The 27,279-nt window shown below is 41.0% G+C and overlaps 1 protein-coding gene across 2 annotated transcripts in view; it reads right to left on the reverse strand.

Moving 5' to 3' along the window:
- Window positions 1–27,279, reverse strand: part of IRS1 (insulin receptor substrate 1) — a 59,003-nt gene that overhangs the window by 10,224 nt on the left and 21,500 nt on the right. Inside the window, exon 2 of one of the 2 annotated variants that reach the window (XR_007125804.1) lies at window positions 12,740–12,806. The exons of the other annotated variant lie outside the window; for it this stretch is intronic. The gene's annotated coding sequence lies outside the window, so the exon portion shown is untranslated. The remainder of the gene's footprint in view (window positions 1–12,739; window positions 12,807–27,279) is intronic. 2 annotated transcript variants of the gene reach the window in all.

Genomic DNA, 27,279 nt, shown 5'->3' on the forward strand with positions numbered 1-27,279 from the left:
ATTAATGCTATCCACAGAAACACTGCTGAAAGCCTACTTCTCTTGCTTTCTCAGAAGAAATTAGAAGCCTGAAGCGCCCCCCCCAAACCCACCAATCCCTTCTAAGTCGGCTAATGAAAGACTTATAATGCTCCATGAAAGGATTCACAAAGAATTCTCATGAATAGGCTTAAATGGATATTCAGCGAGATTCTTATGCACTATTTCCAGGTTCCAAAGGAGCATGTTTCTAATTGTTGGGGGAGGAAATGGGTAGCTTTTGTTTCCGAATTCTTGTCCCCAGTCTTGCCTCTGAAGAAACTGAACAGGAGTGACACAGCCAGTCAATGCGGCCTGACGAACTTGGGAGAAAAACTGGAATTGCTGCCAGATGTACACGGCTAATGGTTGGGCAGCTGGGGTGGAGGGCGGACACTGGAAAGACAATCTGAAATAACGGATAATGTATACATTGCTTGCATCTCTAAGGTCTCTGAAGCAGACAATGGTGCAGATTTCCAAGCGACTGCAAACACTTCTCTATTGTCCAGGAGAAGGAGGCAAAATTCTTCCAGTTGACAAGGAGCAGCTGACCTTTCACCCACTGACCCTCGAGTTCGTGGTCCTTTGCTTTCATCTCTCAAGTCTCACTTCCACGTTGCTCTTGTTCCTCTCTCTGTTCCCCATTATCTGACAGCTCGGCCTTTCACGTTTTCATTTGGAGAATGGTGTCTGCTGAGAAGTTCCCCAGGACAGTGTGCTGTCCGTGAACTAGAAGCCTCCTGAGAACAGCTGGGCCAAATTCTTCATTAAGAGGTTGTGGTGACTCCTAAGTAAGGGATTCTTATGAAGGCTATTTCTCAGGAGCGCCTGAGCAGCTCAGGCGGTTGAACGTCCGACTCTTGATTTCGGCTCAGGTCATGATCTCAGGGTCATGGGATCGAGCCCTGTGCCAGGCTCTATGCTCAGCACCGTCTGCTTGTTCCCCTCCTTCTGCTTCTTCCTTTCTCCACACCTCCACTAGCATGTCCTCTCTCTCTGATAAATAAGTCAATCTTAACAACAAAAAAGAATATTTATCAGTGACCCTGAGGGGATCACAGCCCCAGGGGTGGTAGAGGGGGAGTCTGTGAAGGTGATCCCCAGGCCCATTGCTGTGTCAGGCAGAAGCCATCTGGATTTCAGCTGAAACACACTCGTGGGGCTAAACCACTTTTCTCTGTGGAGACCTTCTAGCCTCCAAGCATTTCACTAAATCTCGAGGTCTCAATTTGGGTGGGCGGGAGTAATTTCTCCCTGCAAGAGATATTTGGCAATGCTTGGAAACATTTCCGGTTGTCACAACTGGGGTTGGGATGAGGTGGGAGAGAAGCTGTTGGCATCTAGTGGGTGGAGGCTGGGAATACGCCTAAACCACCCACGATGCTCAGGATGGCCTCCTGCAACAAAGAATGATCTGGCCCCAAATGTCAGTAGTGCTGAGGCTGAGAAACCACGCTCCGGGGCTGTTGCCAAAGCCACCAAATACGCTTGCTGACTGTCTCTAGGGTCAACATCAGTTCTGTGGACGAGAGTGAGGGAAGAGGTAGGTGTTCCTGTTCCAAGACCTTCCTTTATTTATGATGGCCACACCTCAGAATCCCAATGGGTACACTCCATGCTCCTGGCCTTTCCCCATTTGTCACTGCTGGAAATTTACTTCTCCTATATCCCACTCCCTCCCTTTTCGACTAGAAGACAGCCAATCTGATTAACCAGTCCAGGCCCATGTTTCCCTATGTCCCTCCCTCCACAGGGAAACAGGGATGTCTAGACACAACGTGAATGCAATGACTAAAGCAGGGAGAATACCAGGCATGGCGGAGGCCAACCCAACAGCTTCTGGGGAAGACTCACGGGTGTGAAGCTGCTCCATCTACACTGATCATGAGAGATGGACCCCACAGGGAGATACCCTTGATTACTCCCAAGCTTGTATCTCATCCCACCGAGCCAGGACTTTGCGGATGGTCTTGGACAAGTCACTGGACCTCGCTTTGCCTCCACCATTTAGTGAAATGGAGAAAATATCTAGTCCTCATGATCATTTGTAAAACTCAGTGAGAAAGAAGAGACTTTCTTTCTGTTATTTGTGACAATTAGTCATGCTCATTGTCCTCAAATATCTGGGAGTAAATGGAAGTTAAGAATTAGGTCCCCTCTGTTCCAGAATGAGTCAACTTTTTAAAATAAACCCACTAACTTTGCTCTCTAAGAGGTGACTCCTAAGTCAGAATACTATTTCCTAGAGACTTTTTTCACTTTATGAAATACTCACCTTGGAAGATGATTTATTTAAAAAAAAAAAAAAAGTCAAAGTTCAAGACAGAAATTTCAGTTGTTGTTTCTAAGTATAAGATGTCTTTCCAGGGGCACCCAGGTGGCTCAGTGGGTTAAAGCCTCTGCCTTCAGCTCAGGTCATGATCCCAGGGTCCTGGGATCGAGCCCCACGTCGGGCTCTCTGCTTAGCGGGGAGCCTGCTTCCCTTCCTCTCTCTGCCTGCCTCTCTGCCTACTTGTGCTCTGTCTGCCAAATAAATAAATAAAATCTTAAAAAAAAAAAAAAAAAAAAAGATGTCTTTCCAGAAGGATACTTTTCGTGTCTGTTTTCCCTAAAACTTAAACTAGAAAAATAGCTGGGTCAGGGGCAGGGCACAGAGACCATCATCAATTAAGAGTCTGCAGGGTTCAAAATTCTAAAAATCAGACGATGGATAGAAAGAACAAGTTGAGTTTCAGGAGGTTAAGTATGAAGCTTTTCAGATGGTACATGAAGGTAATGGTAATAAGAACAAATGCTCCTGAAATAAAGCCACAGAAGGAAAACAATAGCTTCTTAAGGAAAGTTCGTAAGGAAAACAATAGCTTCTATTCTTTTCACACCGTAGCTGACAGAATGCCTTCAGAGTAAAACCCAACCACACAATTTCACCATTACTACCCAACAGCAGACAGGCTATAATTAACATTTAATTAACATCCTTATGGTGCACTTTGCTTAATTCTGTTCAAAAACTGCCTTACGTTTTTCCCATAAAACCATGTCACAAATGGGCAGTGGTCTGTCTCTTCCTTTGGTTACTTTCCTTCCTGAACAGTATAAGGAAGAGAGTGACTACGTAAGTGTCCACGTCAAATCTCATTCTTAGGAGATGCCTCTCTTCCTTCCTGTCCTTCCACCCTGAGCTCTCCTCATTCCCAACCCATCAGCATCACCAAACAGAGCCTCTAAACACAGCCTCTACACACATCATTTCTGCTGGATCCTCCCCACAGAGCTTCCAGTAGAAACAAAGACCTTCCCAGACCTTCTGTCTTCCAAACAGAAGTGCAAGGATGAAAAGCAGCCAGATCCTTGCTGATTTCCTCCTTTAATGCATAGCTAGAGGGAATTAAAGGAAGGTGACTTGAGATCCATTCGACAAAAGTAAATAAGCTGATGGGAAGGGTAGTATAAGGACTAATGAAAATATGCAACTGGGTGGCAATCATACCAACTTTTCTTTTAGATGCTCCATTCCCATTTCAACAGGCGACGTCCACTGCATGACCAAGTCATGGTAGAAAGGGTTTGTAGATTAATATAAACAGAACAATCAAAGTAGTCCTACATCTGGTATTACGGGGACTTCCTTGATCATATAGTTATGGTTAAGAGAATCATGTTGCCTGAGCCCATGACACTGGTGAAGAGTAGCACTGAGGAAAGATTTCGGGTCTCCTCACCCCAATAGTCCTCTTTCTAACCAAGAGTCATTAAAATCTTTATAGCCCAACTATTCAGAGAAGGAAAGAGCTCCCCCCAAAAGAAATCCCCCGAGGAGGAAAAACAAGGCGATACCCGATAAGGATGCAAAGCAAGACTCGTAGCTGCCAAGTCATTCAACTATACAATGGGGACTTCCATTAGATAAAAGGAAGGCAAACCTATAGCAGAAAAGACCCCCAAAAGTCTCCGAAGACTACTAATTTATTGTAAATGAAGAATACACATCAATTTGGTCCAAAATTGTTATAATAGCATAGGTATCAAATTAATAGGGATTTGAGATATAGATAAACATAGGTATTTCCACGTATTTACAATACCATATCTAGCTTTGGTCTCCACTCTTCAGGTATACTAGAGAAAAGTACATAGGAAATTACTAAATTATGAAGCAATAAAACAGAATAGTCCTTCTCAAACTTTAATGTGCTTAGGATCTCTTGGGGGTTTTGTTAAAATGCAGATTCTGATTCACCAGGTTTGTGGAAGGGCCCAAGTTCAACCCGCTGCCAGGTGACCCCAATGAGGCTGGTCTGGGGACCACACTCTGAGCAGCAAAGGAGGAAAGAACCTTGAAGAAAAGGAGAAACATCTTATTTAATTTCAGTAAAAGAATAATAAGAGGGCTTAACTGGGGACTTTAAGGAAGACTACATGATAAGTCATCTGTTCTCCACCTCAGTAGGGTAAATGAGCTTAAATTACAGCAGTAGTTTTGAACTGAAACACCAAGAAAAATTTCCAGGCATAAAGGTTCTAAAAGAGTTAACTAGACAAGAATGAGAAACCTCCATGTCAGGGCTTCTGAAAAACACAGAAGAGATGGGGATAACTGCAAAGAAGATACTGGGAAGACAACAACAGACTCCACACTGATGGGTTTCTACCTGCTTAGTGTTCAGGTTGCAGGAGACTGAAGACAGTTGGACTGGAAAAGAGGGCTGTAAACGGTGATCTACTACATTTCTATCTCTTTAAAACACTGATGCAGATTACTTTGATGTCTGGAGGTCCCAGTCAAGAGGAAGTGAGCAGGGCCATGTGTGTTAGCTCACAGATGCTAGAACCAAAATAAACAAGCATTTACCACGACCCAAAGGAATACAGACACCCTGCCTTCCAGCTGTCTTTTACCAAATAAACCTCAAGGCACAAACTGGAGGTTAGTTCTTAACTCCCTGTCTTTATTATTTGAGGGGATCAGCAGGTAGAAAAAGCCACCAGACTGCCAACGCAGATCTCCTCTCGAATACAGGAGTAGAATCAACATAAACAATTAAATGCTTATAGCAATCTGCAACACCTTCAACTTGGAAGCATTGAAAGTACTGATATCAAAATATGCTCCCGTTTTTCCACCAAGCATTAATCTAGCCTCCCTAATGTTTCTGTAGAGAAAGGCTGACTCTACGTGCACGGATCTCATCCCCAGGACCCTAGGATGCGTGCAGAGCACGATCCAGAAGCAGGACATTCTGCATCCGGGGAAGCGGCAAAGCCATCATGACTCCAAGGTATTAAAATGTGGACATCCTGAGCACGGAAGGATGGTCTGTGGGTACCAGTAACTTCCATTTACACTAACAGCAGCAAACGAGAAGAAGGCAAACAGCCTCGGATCAAGAGCATGCCCTTCTATCCACCTTATTAGCAAGTTAGTTACTACAAGGTTCCATTTTCACCTCAATGAAGCTTCACAGCAGTGCCAAGCTCTTCATTATTTGAAGGCAATTTCATTCACTGGGCCTGACCCGCTGCTCTGTCCAGGAGTTGCAGCTTTACTGGTCTGGAAGACAAGCCCCAGGGAGGCAAGGAGAGGTTTCTAATGGCGTTAGGAAATGGAAGGAACATGGGGTGGCCAGAGATACACCCCAAGAACTAATTCTAAAACCAGGGCTGGGGAGCGCAATTCACATGCTATGCAATTCACATGAGTTATTTTCCTAAGCAAGTGGGGTTAGAAGGAAAATACATTTCATCAAGGGTTACCGGATAAAGCAGGAAGGGGAACTACCCGCAAGTCACTTATCATTCCAGCTACCTGATGGGGGGTAAGACCCTAGAACCCCCCAGCACTCAGGCATTCGATCAACATCACTGAGCTGCTGTTCCTGGTAAAATGGCGATAAAAGTGCCCACCTAGCTGGGCACTGGCTTGTTGTGAGGATGTGTGTGCAAGCGGGGGAAGAAGCAGAGGGAGAGGGACAAGCAGACACTGTGCTGAGCTCAGAGCCCAACATGGGGCTCGATCTCATGACCCTGAGATCATGATCTGAGTAGAAATCAAGAGTCAGATGCTCAACTGACTGAGCCACCCAAGTACCTCAGCACCCCAAACATATATAACCTGAATTTTTATACTTCATTAGCTGAACGGTCAAATTGTATCTAGGCATGGTACAATCATACTATATTCTCCATATGCCACAAAATTTAATTTTCTGACTGTGAATAAACTTGTTAGATTAACATCGTTTGCCAAATTGTTCTTGACGTTTGTGATCTCCAGTTCTACCTGATTTATCACTGTGTTTCATACATAATTGGCACTCAATAAATAACTGTTTATAGATATTAAGGTATATATAAGAAAACCAGATGCACATACGCACATATTCTAAGGCCCATATGACTTGAATAAGAGGAATTTTAGGGGTGCCCAGTCAGTTAAGCATCCAACTCTTGGTTTCATTTCAGGTCATGATCTCAGGGTCATGAGATCGAGCCCTGCGTCGGGCTCCACACTCACCACGGTCTGCTTGAGACTCTCTATCCCTCCCCCTGTGTCTCTCCCCTCCTCTCTCTCTCAAATAAATAAACAAAAAAAAAATTTTTTTTTTAAAAGTGATTTTAGATAAAGAAAAATGGCTCTTAAGTTTTTGTGGTTTCCCCTACATTTAACAGTAAGTAGGCATTTGTTAACATTTTAAAAGTATTGTCCCCCTCTTGATAAGTATTTTTTTTAATTCAATCTATTTTTTAATACTACAAATTAAACAGGACTTAGAAAATAAAGCAAATTTTATACTGATTATAATTGTTTTCAAATTTCACTTGTATCCTCCTCCCTCCCTGAATATTTGAGTAAAACCACTCCTGGGGAGAGGATGTGATACGTAACACATCACACACACACACACACACACATAGTCCCCATCAGCAACACACCCAACATTTGTTCCATGTCAACCACTACATTAGGAGTTTGAATGCTCATTATCTCATCTAACCCTCATGACCATCCTGAGGTCGCATTATTATTCCTATTTGAAAACTGAGAAACTGAGGTTTGGAAAGGACAGTAAATTCCTCAAGATCTTGAAACTAAGTAAACAGGGCCACCGGGTTTCAGAATCCATGCTCGTGACCACAGATTTACAGACAATGCTAGAAAAAGCATGGGGGGAAGTATGGCAAGCCTGTCATCTAAACACAGTCCACCGGAATAGACAGAGTTATTTTTATAACAGGAAATGGGGGTAAGCTCCGTTGTTTACAGAGGGTAATGAGAAATTACATAGCAAAATGCCGCTCGGATAAACCTACACGGAATCAGCTAAAACACCACTTTGCACAGCAGGCACCTGGGTATCAGAAAGAGCTCTGCTTCCGGAAAACAGTCTGCCAAAGAGATTGCCATCATAGAAGTACGCTTTTATCCCTTCTTATGGGCCCTCCCGTAAAAACACTAAACACGAAATCGCTCATTTCTTTAAGAGTCTAGACAGTGGTAGACGCAAGCAACTGGGTGTGACTAATAGATTCTGACAAACACACACAAACAGAGCCGAAAGGTAAAGCGCAAGGCCTGACATTTATGGGCCCCATAAAATAGGAACCCCGTCCCCTCTCAAGACTGTAGGCTCTTCTGGCCCAGGGCTCCCAGGGCAGGCTCCAGTCTGTGGGGGGATATTTTTATCCAACTACTTTTCGTTCAGGCTTTCCGTCCTTTATTTAGAAAGCCAAAATAAAGCCAGAAAGAGCATACAGATCGTCATAAGCCATACACTATATAATATGTAAAGAAAAGTCCTTCGACATTAGCAGCCACCAAAGAACAGAAGACTAAAAAGTAAATTGTAAACAGCTGCATCTCCCTTTCCAACTGTTTACATTCTTAGACATCCACTTTTTAAAAATATTCCCTATGTCGATCAAAACACGCTGTACTCGAGGAGAGGAAAACAATGACGTTAGCTTTAAGACATTATACGGTTTACACATAAACAGAGCTTCAGTGTCCTTATTCTAGTTGGCAGCAACTGATCTAAACAGCTCAAGCGGAGAGCTGTAATTGTGTTAATTATCTCTGTTTACAGAAAACTCTAAAACATATATGTAACCTTTAAAACGGCACCTAGGTCGAGTGTGTGTTCCCCACTGCAGAGTAGGGGATACAAGTGGTTTAACAAATCAAAACAATCCAAAAGCTTGAACTTGGGGGCACCAAGCGTGGGTGACAGGGGATGCCATTATTAGACACACTCTGTCCCTTCATCCCTTGCTTCCCCTCCCCTGCCCACCCCCCCCCCTTTTTTTTTTAAACTTTCCCTTAATAGCTTCTCCCTGTCAATGAGTGCCACCCGTAAATACCCATCAGCCTTATTATTGCTACCCAGGCTTAGAAAACTGGGTGGCTCCATCACAACAACCAGTTTTTAAATCTCTGCCATCGAGCATGAAGCATGAGTGCCACAAAAAGCTAACCCGAAAAGCATGATCTCCCCATCGCAACACATGGAGGTGGACGCGGAGCAGGGAGGAGTCAAATCTCTAACATTCTGTTACGTTTTCAAGACATCAGCAATTGGCAAAAAGTCTTCAAAACACAATGTCCATCTACAGACCTCACACATGTACTTCCAGGTGTCCATAGAAAAGGAGATACTTCTTTCTTTTTTTTTTTTAAAGATTTTATTTATTTATTTGACTGACAGAGATCACAAGTAGGCAGAGAGGCAGGCAGAGAGAGAGGGGGAGGCAGGCACCCTGGGGAGCAGAGAGCCCGACTCGGGGCTCGATCCCAGGACCCTAGGATCATGACGAGCTGAAGGCAGAGGCTTTAACCCACTGAGCCACCCAGGTGCCCCGATACTTCATTCTAAGACACCTCTTAAACTACAACACAAGCTCACTTCCATCAGGTGTCGCCAATTAATATGAATGGTAAGAGAGCCAATAAGTTCAGGCAGATAAAAGAGCTGGCTGTCCCGAACGGTCATTAAGAAAGCATTTATCCTATACCCACATGTCTGAGGAATGAGCCAAGGTGAATCACCAAGTTCATCTTACTGAGAAAATTTTGATGTTCAAATCTGGCATGAATGAGCTCACTAAGGTGGTAAAACAGTCCTGAATACTCTTCTTAGGTCAGCCAACCGTCGCCCAAAAGTTACCAGGGGCTGTTTGAAAACATTCACCATACGACTAGAAGTCAATGTCCTGACAACCAAAGCTCTGAGTGTTAACACACGTTGGCAGGTTTATGAGGATAAATACACAGAACTAATATATTTCACCTTTAGAATACAAGTAAAGATAGTTTCAGAAATCTGATGACTTACTGATCAATTACCTCCTTATCGATGCATGGCAACAGCAGTGTGAATTCAAATGCAATGGTCCAAACCACAACTGGGATGGAATTCTAGGGAAGCCCCTAATTGCCTCCTGTGAAATATAATGGTTCCTCCTTCCCTTAACAGGCTTCTGAGAAGGCAGCCATCTCGATAGCCAAAGACAGGTCTCAGTGCCTATGTACTTGCTTTCAATGATGAAGGGCGTGTGTGAGAAGCATAAATATATTTGTCTATTTATAAAGTACTACCATGAATGGGTCATGACAACGACAAGTCATACGGACATTGGGGGGAAACTGCAACATACAAGGTAAGAAGCTTCCATCAGGGAGGAAGATGGGTGCCCCAAATCCACGCACTCCTGCAAACCGAGTTCTGGGCAGGCAGTAAGCCGGCAGTACCAAACACATTCAATTGTGAGCTCCACGAGAAAGAAGGTTCCATGGCTAACGACTTTTAGGAAGTATCTCCCTCTAGACTTCAGAGCCTTCACATTTTCTTTAGCCCTGTGTTTCCCAAACATAGGATCAGAAAATATGTAGATCTTATTTCATACTGTGGTTAATAAGATGTTAATACACCGATAATTTATAATTTGGCATACAATTTATATGTCAAAAGAATTGTTGTCGCTCAGATTTTGAAGGAAAATGAATTTATTTATTTATTTGTTTATTTATTTATGGGTGGGTGGGAAGAGAGAATCAAGAGTGGAGACAGCAGTCTTCATCCCCTAATTATTCAGACTCAATATGAATTCAGAAAACCATTCTTCAGGGACACCTGGGTGGCTCCGTTGGTTAAGGGACTGCCTTTGGCTCTGGTCATGATCCTGGAGTCCCAGGATCCAGTCCTACATGGGGCTCCTTGCTCAGCAGGGAGTCTGCTTCTCCCTCGGACCCTCCCTCCTCTCATCGTACACGCTCTCGCTCTCTCTCTCTCTTTCATTCTCTTTCAAATAAATAAAAAAATCTTAAAAAAAAACACAACTCTTCAGCTTTCAAGGCTCATGTATGAAAGCTCTTTTATTTTTACCTTCATGACACTGGTGAATGAACGTCATAGAAATGAAATGGTTTATTTCTACATAAATAAATTTTAAGTAATACTTGAGAAGCACAGACAAAAGCAAAATGTTTATATTGCTAGGAAAACCAGCTCTACCATTAGTCTGCCACCATGACCAGAACACCCAATGAGTATTTTTTTTTTTTAGGTTTTTATTTATTTATTTGTCAAAGAGAGAGACAGCACAAGCCAGTGGAGCAGCAGAGGGAGAAGCAGACTCCCCGCTGAGCAAGGAGCCCAATGTGGGACTTATCCCAGGTCATGACCTGAGCCAAAGGCGGATGCTTAGCCAAGGGAGCCACCAGGCGTCCCCAAGGAGTACTTTAAAATTACAAAAAAAACATAAATGTACTTTTTCAAAATATTCAAAAAAGAATGTTACATTCCCTTTTAGCCTAAATATTTTCTCAATATGCAGCTATGGATCCTGGAAACATGGGAAGCTTGAATGTCTCAATGTGACTATTCAGATTTGGATAGAAGTTTTACCATATGGGGTTAAATTCTGCTGTGATAGAGAAATAATTACAATGTAGCAGACTATTACTTTCATCCCTTTCTTGGTTTCCAAAAGGCTGGGATGATTTACATATTTTCTAAAATATCTCTATGTGTATAGATCATATACTGCCAGAAATATGGAAATGAAACACAATGAGCATAATGTTTATAGAGAGTAAAAAGGAAAAGGTGGCAGGGAAGGGATGACCTTAAATTAGCAGATGCAAATGAGAACAACCCCCACAATTAGCCAGATAGGACACAATCCAAGGTTCTTAAAATGTCCAAGGAAGTGGAATTTTTGAAACTAAAGATAGATACGGGGATTGTCTTGAAGATGGTTTTGTAAACTGCTCTAACAAAGACACTCAGTGCACGTTAGAAATTATTTTATCCAGTAACTGTGGAATAAGAGAGGCTCTACAATTATACATTCACTTCTGTTTGTGCCCAGAATATGACTCAGAGAGGCCCAATGGGGAATAATGAAAAAATAAGCCCTAATACCCCCAAATTGCCTGTTTCAGGGGGAAAAATATTACACAGAGCTCAAAGCACAAATAAAAGTCACAACTAGCAAGTAATAATCATTAGGCATCCATGTGGTTTTGAAAGCCAGATCCAAGTGCTTATTTATAAATCTGAGATAAAGTTGCTGTATTTTTATGATGCCATGTTGGTAAATGGAAAATGTTCTTTCTACAAAGCAAAACATTTTCTGCAGAGAAAACTTTTATGGAGGTCTGGAGCAAAGGAACTTCTAAACATGGCACCTGCATTTAATAAGGGGCAACTAAGTACTGGGCTCTTGAGTCCTAAGTTACAAAGGTTTTGACATCACCAGCAAACCATGGCAGCTGGCGAATGTCCTGAACCATTAACCACCAACAGCAGCTGAAGCAAGTCACATTCCAAACTCTGTAGCACTTCCTATAATACAGTAAAATGTTGATATGCAGTAAAATGTATTTCCTCACTAAGGCTGAATGAGATTATGTAAGCAGAAGAGGACTATTATGATCAAAGCAGATACACGTTTTCAAATGCATTTAAAAACTGAATGAAAAGCAACATAGCAACTTATTTCAAAAATCCGGCAAAGACAAACAAAATCCATTTTTTTATTACAATTTAAAACATGGGGTTTTCTTAACACTAGAGAAAACACAAAAGAACCAAAAGTCACAATAAAACCTAAATACAGCACCAGTGCCCTGAATAACCAAACCATGAAAATACAACTGAAATGCTTTGACCTTGCGCTGTTAGAACATGTCCACAGGCTTGGATGAGAAAGAAAAGTCACTCACAGAGGAAGCCCACCCTTCAAACAAGTCTTCTAATTGCACAAATTAAATTTGTTTTTTTCCCTTGCATTGTTTTTTGCCCTAAGACAAGATTAACAATTAATTTTAAAACCAAGATTCAATAAGCAACTTTACTTAAAGGTCGCCTGAAATATTATTTCAACAAAAGGTGACATTAAGAATCTAACATTCTATTCCTTGGAGAGAGCTGAAAATACCCAGTGAGTTTATAAAATGTCAATAAAAGAAGGTCTCACAAAGAGCTAATCTAATGGTATCCGGTCCACACTTCCCTACAAATATATGCGGTCATACTTTTTTTCTTCTCCCTCTTAATATGCTGTGGCTCCATTAGTAAGCCCCTAAAAATGTAACCTGGCATTTACACTCTGGTCCATCTGGAATGTCTCTACGTCAGAGGAAAACCCTCACCCCCGTGAAAGATGAACAAGTACACAGCTGGTAGAGATCTGGGCACGTATGAAGGAGTCCACTTACATGCCTGCAGACACTGCCTAAATGGTGAATCCCTCCAGCACCCTCTTCTTCCCACTTCTGAATCAACCTAGAAAAAAAATGAGGTTTTTTTTTTTTTTTTTTTAATTAAATTCTCTACTTTGGGGCACCTGGGTGGCTCAGTCAGTTAAGCGTCTGCCTTCGGCTCTGGTCATGATCTCAGAGTCCTAGCATTGAGCCCAACGTCCAGCTCCCTGCTCAGCAGAGAGCCTGCTTCTCCCTCTCCCTCTGCTGCTCCCCCTGCTTGTGCTCCCTCTTTCTGTCAAATAAATAAATAAATAAATAAAATCTTTTTTTTTAATTAAGTAAATTCTGCACTTTTTTTTTTTTAAAGATTTTTATTTATTTATTTGACAGACGGAGATCACAACTAGGCAGATAAGCAGGCAGAGAGAGAGGGGGAAGCAGGCTCCCTGCTGAGCAGAAAGCCGGATGCCAGGCTGGATCCCAGGACCCTGAGATCATGACCTGAGCCGAAGGCAGAGGCCTCAACCCATGAGGCACCCAGGTACCCCAAATTCTGCACTTTTATTAGACGCCCAATAATTCCTTGTTGAAAAGACATCGCAAGAACAAAACTTGAAAAGTTGTCCTTGAAGCTAGCCGAAGCCCAAAGTGCTGTCTTCTACGCTCACTAGAAGCCTTGGCAGCAAAGCCGCAGAGGGCTGAGTCCCATCTTGTGAGCCCTCCACCAGCAGCTCAGGGCTCCCCTGAGTAGTGGACTGAGGCATGTGCATTTAGACAGACAGACAGGAATTGCTGAGGTTTTCCACACTGCTTCCCTGAAAACCAATACTTCTAGGTTTCACTGCTGGCTCAGGATGTGAAGTTAAACTTAGAATCTAGCTGACTTCTGCAGCAAGCTACACCACCTAACTAGCAGGAGTCTGAACCTACACACAATGCCAGTTCTCAACTCACAGTTTTACCTTCTTTATTTTTAAAGATTTATTTATTTCTTTTGGAGCGAGAGCCCGTGAATGAGGGGGGAGGGGCAGAGGAAGAGAATCTTTCAAGCAAGCTGAGTGGGGGAGTCAGGCCCCGGGGCCCAATCTCATGACACTGAGATCATGACCCCAGCCGAAACCAAGAGTCCAAACCTTAACTGACTGAGCCACCCAGGCACCCCTTAACTCTCAGCTTTAATGAGCAAAGCAGGACAATAAAACCCAGCTCTCCAGGTAATTTAACTAAAACAACAACACAATAGCTTTGGAATGTGTTTTGGTATTAATTTGGTGTTTGTTGTAAGGAGGTTAGGATGGGCAACTATAGGGGGCACTATTTATACCACTGTTTGTGTGAAAACAGCCCTGTGAATAGCATCATATACAGTCGGATGGTTATGAGTTCTACTAAGCCATTCTAAACCAGTTACTGAGACCGAAGCCTCAGAAAAAGCTGGAAATTATCCATTTTGTCCCTGTTACCTTCTTATTAATTCTTAGCAGCCACCTCTGCCACACCGGTCAACTGGCGTTCACAGTGACGAAGTTTTGCTTCTTATCAAACCTTATACTGCATACAGGCTGGTTGAGGTTTCAAATAACTTTCACAAAGAACCCAAACTGTGGGTCATACAGCTCCTAACACTTGAACAGAACTAAGAATTTATAGGTATTCCAATAACCCTGAAATTCTCCAAATCCAAGGAATCTACTCAAAGCACTGTCTAACCCAATTCAATTAGGAACCGTGACTCTTGAATCTTGAATAACTGTTTCATGAGTGCAATTTAGAAATTATGACTGAGCGGTAAGCATAGTCATGAACAGAGGTTACCCAGTGCTACTACGTTGCATCATCAACTACAGGAAAGTTAAAGTTTCTCATTAATTTGAGTAAAGACCCCTATATTGGATCACACAGGCACTTCATTCTGATTATCCGAGAAACATATAAAACGGGACTAGGATGATTCATCCGTATGAAGGTTGATCTGTAGCCCTGTATCTAGCCAGGCCTCGTTCCTACAGAAACACTCCAAACACAAACTAGAAGTCTCCCTAAGGTTCACTTTCCTTCAACAACTGGCAATCGTTACTCTTCAGAAACGACACATTCAAATTTGGTACAATTTATTCATTTAGTTACATTTTTAAAAACCTTGCCCTTAGTGACTATAAAAAGGCACTATCACCATTTGAAGGTGGCGTCCTGACTTGGAATCATGGTCCAGGATTCTCTGGGAAGTCATAACAGATGTCATGTTAAAGACACACAGCTCATGCCTCCTGTGGTATAGCCATCTAAAATGCCATGAGCCCACAGAAATGCACAAAATAACTAAAGAGCAATCACAATGTAAGTTTCACCTCCCATCTCTACCTACAATCTCTATGGAAACAACTCCATTCTGCTCTTACAGCCCGAAAGCAGCCAGACAATACATAAAAAAACAGTGTGGCTCTATCCCCGTAAAACTATAAAAGACAACCAACAGCCAGATTTTAGCCCACAGGCTCTAGTCTGTCAATCCCTTATGTAGTGTAAAGTAGAATTACATATTTTACTGTAAGTCAGGAGTAAAAACACAAAGGGGACCACACATAATATCCAGATGGGCTCAGAGTAACAACCCTACAAGTATGAATACCTTTCTAATGCAAGGAATCAGGCAAGCCAACAGCTAACAAGGAGTCCATCAAGGATAAATACGTATTTGTTATTCTTACAAAATATTATAATACTATTTTGATTATCCAGAAGAGAATAAGACTTAGAGAATTCTGTGTCATTATCTTCATTTAAATGCTTTTTTAATTTTTTAAAGATTTATTTATTTATTGGTGGGGGGGAGGAGGGGAAGAGGGAGAGAATTTTAAGCAGACTCTTCACTAAATGTGGAGCCTGACATGGGGCTCAATCTCATGACCTTGAGATCATGATCTGAGCAGAAATCAGAGAATCAGATGCTTAGCCGACTGAGCCACCCAGGTGCCCCTCTTCTTTTAAATGCTTTTATTTTTATTTCTTTTTTTAAGACTTTATTCATTTATTTGATAGAGATCATAAGTAGGCAGAGAGGCAGGCAGAGGGAGAGGGAAAAGCAGACTCCCCACTGAGCAGGGAGCCCGATGCGGGGCTCAATCCCAGGACCCTGAGATCATGAGCTGAGCCGAAGGCAGAGGCTTAACCCACTGAGCCACCCAGGTGCCCCTTAAATGCTTTTATAGTTAAGAATGTACAGCAATTTTCTGAATGGAAAAACAAAAGGAGAAGAGACAATACCCTTGAAGATAAGGAGGGAAAATGGCTGGCATAAGAAATATAGCTACCAGCCTTATACTGGAGGGTCTTGTTAGTTTTAACTCATCATTCCCTACACATTTCGCATACCATCCTATTTTGGGTTCCTTTTTATTCAAATTACTACATTTTTGGGGTTTTTCTTTTTATACCATGGTGCGGTTTCTTCAGTCCTAAAATTATGCAAAATTCTGAGAGTCCTGTATTAAGGCTCCCTGAAAGGCTGCTACCCACATTTCTGACAAAAATATTACAAACAAAAGCCACAAAAAGTGCCATAGATGCCACATTTCAGATCCTAGTGGTTACCCCCTTTAATGCCAACGTGAAAATGAAATGAGCAATCCAGCGAGCTTCAATTCCAAGGGTATTTTTAAAAAGATGCCATCTTCTTTCCAAAAGGAAAACAGCAAGAGAAATAGTTTTTCTTCTTCTCTAGCACCAGCAATCCAAAGTATTAGATCATCGTGCATTTGAGTTCTAATGGCCCAGGTACCAACATTTTTATGGTCCCTTTGTCTTGGTTTCTATGATATAAGTTTTACTCCAGCTGGAATTATTCATTATTATACTCCTAATAATTCTAAATCAACTTGAAATGCCATCAAAAAAGACCCTACATAAATCCTCCATTCACAAAAACTTCAACTTTGGAATCAAATTTCAAACTATACCCAAGCTACCATTCTCTTCATTATCAATACCAACAATGAGCCTCGGGGCATTAACATGTCCTACTTCATATGACAATCTTTAGGCCCATCGCTTGGTCATCAGGGCTTCAAAATGCATCCGTATCAGTGTTTTACAGTAAATGAACTTCAAACACCAATAAAACGAAAACCCCTATACCTAACTCTCTAGTTCATGCCAAATGATGAAAGACAGAACATGGATAAACTTTAACAGGACCCAATCCAATGCCATTTCATCTGAAAATACTCCATCTGAAAATAAATGCTATGGTTTCTCCCTCTACCAGATTTTCTAAGCCATATTTCGCTTTTGTTTTCACTGCACTAGCGCAAGTATGCTTTCACTTGGCAACAACACAGAATCACCAAAAGAATGTTACAAAGAATCAGATTTTAAAATACGGACTTTTAAATTGCTGTGGAAAGTATTCCACATGACTGAAACATGAAGACCAGGAAAAAGAGAAAGAATTAATGGGGATACCGAGAGGAATCCAGAAGGAGTTAAAGCAGATCATGGCAGCCATCTGCGGCATCATCTCTGTAGGCAAATGATTCTTCAATTTATCCTTTGTGTTGCAGTTCTTAAGGCCTTAATACTCATCTATGTGTGAGCAGATCAGAAACTGGTCAGCTGTCTGTTTTCTATAGGACACTAATTAAGCGTTCCGTGAAATCTAACTGCATCATTGCCCTGAAATGGTGGTTATGGTAATGCCATCAACAGAGTACTTAGAACTCTATCAAAATAATATAAAAAAAGTTTGATAGAACGCTATCAAACTTCATTTCTTGGTAATTCTCTCCAGAGCCAATAAAATCTGTTTGTATTTTCATTTCCCTCCCCTTGAATTATATCCCTATCTAGCTCTACCTCATACTCTGGCTTCATTGATTCCCATTCCTTTCTTAGGAAAAAAATCTACTCTAACTCACCTCCTGCAGGAAAAACACAAGTTGAGCTGAAATGGGAGTTAGACATGAGACAATACGCTTACAAATTTTAAATTTTATCAACTAACCAGTAGCAAGCTCTTCACGAATGGCTACTTGTCAGATAAACATCTTTAGAAGGTCCTTTCTATGGACGGATCCATATCCAGTTGCAAGAGCCAGGAATAATTTTTATTGGGACCCTGTGGAATTGACAACATATTTGTGTTTTCTATAAAGTTGGCTAGCATCATTCTGTTCCAGTGAATTTTTAAAAACAACCCATGAGCACTACCCGTCTTTCTTGGGCTCACAAGACTGAAATACACTGGATTTTGCTACCTGCCTACTCAACAATGAGAAACTCCTTTTTCTATAGGTTCTATTTTGCAAAATTTGGGCAAGAAAAGGGAAGGGCTCCTTATGACTGTCTTATGTCACATGCATAAAAGAAATACACAGAATGTCTTTGTCAGCTGAATATAACTGGTACCAGAAAAGGGCCATTTAAAAAAGTAAAATCCACTTAAAAGAGGGAGCCCATTTTTATAACAAAAAGCACTTTGATGGAATTCTGTATCAGAAACTTAAATATTATAAATATTAAAACTAAAATATATGAGAAAAGCCATTTTATCTATCTTTAACAAAATGTAAGTTAGTTGCATCTACTGGCAAAGTCTTAGCACGTAAAAGTCTTAGCATGTGATCAAAGTGTTCATTTTTTGGAATACTTTCCCTGCCTTTTTCATCTTTGAGTTCTGTGATTTGTATAGAACGATCATAAAAAAGATCCTATCTATAGAAATATTCAAATATTTATCCATTTCCCCCACGGTCCTCTCTTAATCCTGTATTTTTACCATTCCCTAAAGGAGTCATCATCTTTTTGTTTTTGTTTTAAAGATTTATTCATTTTAGAGGGCAGTGGAGGGGAGGGGCAGAGGAAGAGGGAGTATATCTCCAGCAGACTCAGAGCTGAGCAGGGTGCCAGAAGTGGGGCTCGATCTCATGGCCCTGAGGATCACAATCTGAGTAGAGAGCAAGAGTCAGACGGTTCACTAACCCAGGAAGCCACACAGGAGCCCCAGGAGTCATAAGTTTTTGTTTCTTCAATAGTTGGTTCATCTAATTCTGCTAGATCTGTACCTGTCACTGACTACTTGGTAATCCCAGCAGTTCTTCAACATCATTTTCACGGACTTCATGAAATCCTGCTTCTTTTGCAAAATGTACATTTTCAAGGCTGAACAAAGACTGAGGGAGAAGCATTCCCTGGTTATAAGTATAGAGAGATAATAATCAAGAAGAGACTCTAGAAGTGGTTAGTTCATTAGTAAATATTTTTATAGCTTCTACTTCCCTGCTAAATCCTTACAATTGCAGGACCTCAACTAAGGATCACTCTCCCCCTGCCGCACACATATTCCGGGTCTCATCCACCCATGAGCATGCCCCCATGAAACTTCAAGAGCCAGTTGTCCAGAGTAGCTCAGAACAAGAATGATCACAGAATTAACACCTAAAGCAAATGGCAGATCAAAAACATCACTGAACGTGAACTTCACCAACATTTTCCAGGAAGTAGGTAAAATCAGTTAGAAAACAAAAACAAAAACAAGGCAATAAAAGTCAAAGCTAATTCACTCAACCTGATTGGTGCCATATTTTTTCTATAGCTTTTAAATGTCACAGAAAAAAAAAAATGCTCTGAAATGTAGGTGTTAGAGCAGACTATTATCTAGCATTCGGGAAGATTAAAGGATTAAAATGAACTAATACTGTACTTCCTAAAACATACAGGCTTCTACTCAGTGCCAGTCCACTGGCAGCCAAGTGTTATCAGCAAGTCTAAATTTGGATCTCACAACCTAAAAACCACTTAAGATAAAAAGAGGCCTGAAATAAGTGTGAGCACTCACAGGGCCAATATGCAAACGGGTCATGGCAGGTGACACAGATTCCAAAACAAAAATGACCAACTATAGACAGATCAAAACTGGATTCTTTACAACTAGAATGCTTGCTGGAGGCTTACACTGAGGATCCTACCCAAGAAGGAAGGGTCCTCACCATTCTTTACGGAATACTTGTGATCTGGCCGGAAAGAAACAAGAGTAGGTGTGCCTTGCAAGAAATGTGTCAACAATCATTAGGTGGGTGGCCAAGCATCCAGACAGTCCTGGAATGAGGACGGAATTGTAGTCACAATACCCCAACGGCCTGCTTTGGTCCAGGAGCATCTCAGCAGCTTGGGCAACATGTTGCCATGGCAAGATTAAAGATGAACTCTTCTTGAGGTACCCCTAGAATATGCCTGCCTGAGGGATGCTGGGAAGGAACCTATGAAAATCTAGGTCAGAGATAACTTTAGTTCATAGAAGAGGCCCCAGCCAATTGGCCTCAATCAAAAGTGAAGAAGTGGGGAGTAAGAGATTATATAGAAGAACTCTATGTCTCTCCAGTGTAGACCATGGTAGGCCTGCAAGGTAGTCCTGGAACAGAAGCTAACCTTCTAACTGGGCTTCCCATCTCACTTAGAATGAAATACAAACCACTCAGCATGACCTACCAAGCCCTCCAAAGTCTGGTCCTAACCTGCTACTCCAATTGCATCTGCTACCCCAGATGCACCAGAATATGCTAGAGTTGTTCCCTTTGCAGAATTGCATCTGCTGGTCCTGAGAACACTTCTCACCAGCACACAGTTACATGGCCTTCTCCTGCTTGGCCACCCACCTAATGATTGTTTCACACAGGTGTTTGCTCAGACCCTTCCTTTCTGACTACCCTTCACAGATAGAACCCACCCTCCCCCTTCTTCTCCATCACTTTGTACTACTTAATTTTCCTGGTAGTTCTTAGTCCCTGAAATTACATACTTTTGTTTACTTGTTTATCATTTCCCTCTTCCACTAGGACAATACATACTCCATGATGATAAAAACCTAATTCTGCCTAATTTACTAGACTCCCCATCTTCCAAAAAAGTAGCTGGGTACACAGTAGCCACTCAACAAGTAAATATCTACGAAATGAATGAATGGATATATGTTAGTTGCATGTATACAAATATATTTTATGAAATAATGAAATAATAATGAATATAATAAGTGAATAATCATTGATAAAATGAAAATAAACCAAACCAAAGCCAAAGGGGTAATCAAAGACTTAGAGTATGTACTACAGAGTATGTCAAGAGTTAATCGGTAAAATTGACTTGAATACCCGCCTATATTTGCTGATCTCAGAATCCATTTGAAACTAGCCTTTGGCTGTTACCTAACCAATCTGGAGGCCCTCAGAAATTCACCAAGATTCTGATTCTTCTTTAAAGTCATCAGAACTGATGGAGGCAGGACAGATGTTCCTATCGGCAACCTACTCTCCAACAACGTCCTAACACTTGTTTGCATAATGGGACCACTCACATTCTATGTATTCAATGTGACTATGTTCAGTATATTTCAAAATAGTTTATGCAAGTGGAAAGACAATCAGAACCCAGAAATTGATACTAGAATTCTCCATTTTTTTAAAGATGTTTTTCAGATAGCAGATACTTTTTTTTTTTTTTAAGATTTTATTTATTTGACACAGACACAGCAGGAGAGAGAATACAAGCAGGGGGAGCGGGAGAGGAAGAAACAGACTCCCCACTAAGCAGGGAGCCCCACGCGGGGCTTGATCCCAGAACCCTGGGATCATGATTGAGCCGAAGGCAGACTGAACGGGCCTAGAATGGGCCTAACGAAGGCCTAACGACTGAACCACCCACGTGCTCCTGAAATACTCCTAATTCAACTCTATCGCTATCCCCAAATTGTTCTGTGGCCACAAGTATGCTCTTAAAGCACAGAAAACATGCCAAAGATTGTAAGCAACTGAGCACATTCTGAAAAGAATCATGAACAAACAATGAAACTGAAGACAATCAGGACACTGCCCAGCCAAGAACGTGAGACTGGCCATGTGGAACATGGACACTAAAATCAGGACAGTCCAGGTTCAAATGACCAGTGATCAAAAGGAAAAGAAGTTCAAGCCAAGCTGCCCAGAGTGTCTTCAGAAAGTCCAAACTTCAGGTCAAAACAGTGTAGCCACCCCCCAGCACCCCATGGGACCAGAGAGCCATTTCTGGGTCTGCCCTTCCAGCCACCTAGCTTATGGATGGAAGACCTAGCCACGCAGGGCATGCCATCTTAGGCTTCCTGAGAGTTTCACAGGAGGTTCCAGACTTCACGTGCATTCTAAATGCAACAACTTATCAACTCATTATTACAACATCAAAGTAGTCTAACAGAGTGAGCTTTCTAGTGGGAATGGGGGAGAGAGTAGGGAAGGACTCCTCTGTTATTATCTTCAGGAAACTTTTTATCTGTGACTGCAGAAAAACAGGGCCTATAAAAATAAGTCCTCAGCCAATGAAATAAAAGTCTTTGACTTTTCAGAATGAACTAAGGCTAATCATGATAACAAGCATACATTTGTCTTAGTTAAGACACATCACCCATTGACTGCCTTACTATTATTTAAGGTATGGCCTGCCAAGTTTTATAAAATACAGTGTCACTGTTTTCAGGGCTATTATCTGGTCTCCTACGTGGGCAGAGCAGTGCAAGCACTTTTTCCCCCAGAAAGGATACCGGAGGTTGAAAAAAGAACACTAATAAAGTCTTAGTAGTCATAAATGCATTTTTAAAACTTTATGGATAGGGTTGACTAAGTCATGGATACAAGCAGTTAATTACCAGTGCTCATAAATAACTTTCATGGATGGCTAATAATCAAACACTGTGCATATAAAAGAAGAAACTGCATTTAACAAGCAATCTTTTAAATCCTTTAATTATTCTCATAAATTTACAATTTTTTCCCAAACATATCTTTGAAAATCCAAATGCTTCTGGCCCAATACGAGTTTTCAAAACTACTTCAAAACCAAAAATTAAAACTAACTCTGAATGCAGTTTGCTTAGCTTCTTTGATAAACTGAGGATCATGCATGTTGCCCATCACCTCCATCCTGCTCCATTTTTCCTAAGAGTACTTACCACTATCTGAAATACACGTATATCTGTTTAGTGCCTGTCCCACTAGAATACACATGCCACAAGCGATACACAAGCCATAGGATACACTGACACTTATCGCTAGCACCCAAAACAGTATTGGTTCATTTATTTGAGGAACAAATAAATGAACGACTAAATGTACAACACATATTCTTTGTACACCACATATATATATGAGAATGTAACATAAGTAACATTATATAAAAATATATATATAAATATAAAATTGGCAAAGCATTATATGCATATACATCTTTATACAGTATAGCAGGGGGGGAAAGCATCAGGCTGGAGATATATTAGGGTTCTTTGCTGATTCTACCATGAAACAGCTGTATCATCTTGACCAATTTACTTACCTTCTCTGGGCCTGAATTTATTTATTTACCTATAGAATGAATGTTTTAAGTGTTATCATCTTCAAGGACATTTTTAGACCTAATATTTTTCATGATAAATTCAAAGAGTCATACAAGGTTTACAAAATCCATTCTACATGGAAAACAAAATAGCAAAATAACAAAAATTCCAACTTCTGACCTCTGGGTAATTATGATTCATTAATTAACTATGGTCAATGGCTATCTACCAAACTGTCATATGAATTTTATTCCTCCTCTAATATCTTTGTTCTTCTCATTTTATCTCTATTTTGTTTTTCCTTGACCAATGGAGCCAATGGTCTGAAATAATTCTGGAACACAAACAAGCCTAGTGAGTCACTGGAGTAACTGTTTGGGAAAGCTGGCTAATATCATACAGTTGAACACAGGAAAGGGGACCCAACTGTGAACTCCTCCACAAGCCATGTGTACCCTATCGTCGTCATTTTTCCCATAAACCTGTGACCTTGACAAATGCCAAGTCAGGACCAAGAATGAGCCCACTCTGAAGAGTCACATAGAAACATGGTACCCTATAAAATCACCACACAGCCAACACTACAAAAAGTCATTCTGTAAGAGCAAGGGTGAAGTAAGAGACGATTTAACTGGTTCCCACTCTCCAAAGCTGCCTTTCTTTATGAAAAGTAAACTACATCATCCAGATTCTATGACCAACTTTACAGAGTTATCTAGGTCCTTCACTTACATAAGTGAGTCATGCTGTTGACTTTCCTTTACCCGTCTCTTCAAGATGGTTGTCCAGCACATAACACTGGATCTCTTGCACAAAGAAGGCAGATACTCTAGAGTAAAGACATTTATCAACAAGAATTTGTGGAAGAAAACATTCAGTGTGACCCAGTAATACTTTTATTTTCAGTATTTAGTATATAATTAAGTCCATAGGAACTATAAAATGTATGTACGTACTTCCTTTTAAAATTTAATAAATACGTTTCAGTCTTTAATCCTGATTTATACTTACAGCTTATAAAATAATTTAGCCCATGTGTAGAACTTTGATTCTTCTATGCCAAGCTAATAAATGCAACCCAGTTCCCTTGAATTTAACAGTACAACACACTCCCACTTCACGAAACAAATACCTGAAATAGAGAGTCAACGTTGATGCATTTTTCTTCGGGCACTCAATCACAATACAGTCATCCAGCCAAGAAGTCTAGGAAGCTGACTGAATTTGAAAAATATTTTTAATAAGAAAGGGACATGAACCAAAAACACCCTTGTGTTCTAAGGTTGAAAGGGGAGTGGTAGGAATTGAGTGAAACCACTATAAACTTCAAGCTCAAGATTAAATTCACAGTTCATGACTGAACTTCCATACATTCCTTTGCTTGCTCCTCAGGACAACACTATCAGACAGATTGGGAAAATATTACTACCTCTAATTTTACGAACCAGAAAACCAGGTCAAAGAATGGTAGATCCCAGGAAGTGGCAGAATCAGGAATAAAATTCCCTTCTCCTCTTTCCTTATCCATGCTGGTTCTATCATGTGCAATAGTCATATGCATTATTCGACCTTTCGTATGCAATCGCCAACTCAGGCTTTCATCAGACGAACCTGGAACTGATGCCATGTTCACATACACAACAGATGGAGCCGAAGGAATGAGCCAACAGTGGTAGACAGCTTCTCTCTTAGCCTACCAAATACTACTGAGTGGTAGGAAATATGAGAATCTTTTCCACACAGGAAAAATCATGCTAGTATATTCTTTTCACTCCCCCTCCCCCAACATTTGCCCTTTTTTTGTTTTGGGTTTTTTTCCCCCCCATTTTTAATCCTCTTATAGGTGCTGATTACAAGAAAAGAAATCTTGGGATCAGGAAAGCAGAACTGAAACCTAAAGCTTATCATAATGATAAGAATACTTACACAGGAAGCAATAAATTACCACTGCTTCCTGTTTTAAGTATTCTTATCTGTAGGGCACTAAATTTTTTCACCATAGAACCTCACATTTAGGACACTTCCCAAAATAGAATCTTCTGATCTTCAGCTGTCAGCTGAAGTTGCTTCATAAATAGCCCAGTGTGTATACTCTGGAGGGTTGCTAACACTCCACATGCAAATATAGTCCAGTCATACCAATTCTTTTTAGACTCTGGTGACAATCTGTAACGTTCAAAATCAAGTAGCCCCAGAAACTCTATGGAATGTCTCTAGTCAATGACCTATGGAACACTCCTTGGATATTTCTGGACATTTTGAAACCATGGCCATTACAGCAAAAAAAATATATATATATAAAATATATATATTTATATTTGTATTTTATTATAATATAGAAAATATAATAAAATACAAATATAAATATATTTATATATACAAAATATATTATAATAAAATATAATTTATATTATATATATATATGTATATATATATATAACTATTTCTAATATAAGTTTCAAAATGAACCTAAGATTTGCTTTAGGTCAGTTAATTTTTTTTTTTAAAGATTTTATTTATTTATTTGACAGAGAGAGATCACAAGTAGACGGAGAGGCAGGCAGAGAGAGAGAGAGAGGGAAGCAGGCTTCCTGCTGAGCAGAGAGCCCGATGTGGGACTCGATCCCAGGACCCTGAGATCATGACCTGAGCCGAAGGCAGCGGCTTAACCCACTGAGCCACCCAGGCGCCCTAGGTCAGTTAATTTTTAAGCGGTTTTAAAAATAACTTTTATCCAGAGATTCATTTCGGTGAAAAGGATATGTATCAAGAAATCCCTGAGGGGCGCCTGGGTGGCTCAGTGGGTTAAAGCCTCTGCTTTCGGCTCAGGTCATGATCCCAGGGTCCTGGGATCGAGCCCCACATCGGGCTCTCTGCTCAGCAGGGAGCCTGCTTCCCCCTCTCTCTCTGCCTGCCTCTCTGCCTACTTGTGATCTCTCTCTGTCAAATAAATAAATAAAATCTTTAAAAAAAAAAAAAAAACAAATCCCTGAGTCCTGTATTTTAAACAACTTTTCCAGAGGCTTTTATAGCCAACAAGTACAGGCAACAAAACTGATTATAAGTGAATGTTTGAAAAATTACACATGTAACCCAAGGTTAAATATATGGAGAAAACACACACACACACACAGAGATAAAAGATGCCTCACTGTAATCTTTATGATCTAGTATGTCAGGAATTCCACTGCCAGAAACACAAGTCGAGACAATTTCAGAGAGAGGAAGAGAAAAAAATCAATGTCTGTGTTTTTAAAGGGGAGAAAAAAAGGGCTGTATGGAATGAGACCATGGAGCACAAACGACCTGGATTTTATTGGTCTTTTGCGTCTTAGTATTTGAACAAAACATCTGTGCCTTTATGACCCCCTGGTCACTCCCTCCTCTGATTACCTGCCCCACAGCACACCCACTCTGGGGTGGCTAGGAAGGGGTTTAGTCTTGGTCAGCGGCAGCCACCCTAGGAGAGAGTAACCTTAAGGCTGATTACACCTTGAATGTAGTAAATGTTCAAAACAACTCACTGAGTGTTGAAAGTGTATAAGTAGGATCTTCAAGCCCCTTTCAGCCAATTGCTAAGTAGCTGCCTTTCCTCATGCAAAGGTGATCTGTGTGAATTCACCACAGAGTGGCGCAGGAACAATGTCCTATGGTCCAGCAAGGAAAAACCAGTCTCCAGATGACAAATTCAGATGAGGATGAACCCTGCGGCTGCCTCACGTGACCCGCCTCACGTGACCCACGCTGTGCCTGGCCCAGCAGGAGTGTGCGGCCAATCCCAGATTCCCACTGGGCGTCTAGAGCAGATGATGACCAGGCTCAAATTAAGTGTATTCACTAGATTCCCGGAGACCCAGAAGTCAATTATGCAGAGGCAAAAATGAACATTTTATAAATATCTACCATGAGGCAAGACTACAAATCACTTTTTAAAATGACTACCAGTAGAAGGATTCAAATAACAACAGTTTCATAACATCCAAAGAGCCAGGTCCTTCAAGGAAGAGGGCTGAAACGGGCTCTGACAATCACAGTGGTACAAAGGTGGTACAAAAATCTAGAATATTCTGCTGTTACTGCACAACTCAACACTGACTGAAGATTAAATGGGGAAGAATGTAAAGAAAACAGGAAGCAGATCTCCAGCTGTACCCTGGGTTGGTCTGAAACACTCAGCTATAGAACACTGGCCAATTCTGGACAGGAA

Source organism: Lutra lutra, chromosome 3 (genome assembly GCF_902655055.1).
Source record: "Lutra lutra chromosome 3, mLutLut1.2, whole genome shotgun sequence".
NCBI lineage: Eukaryota > Metazoa > Chordata > Mammalia > Carnivora > Mustelidae > Lutra > Lutra lutra.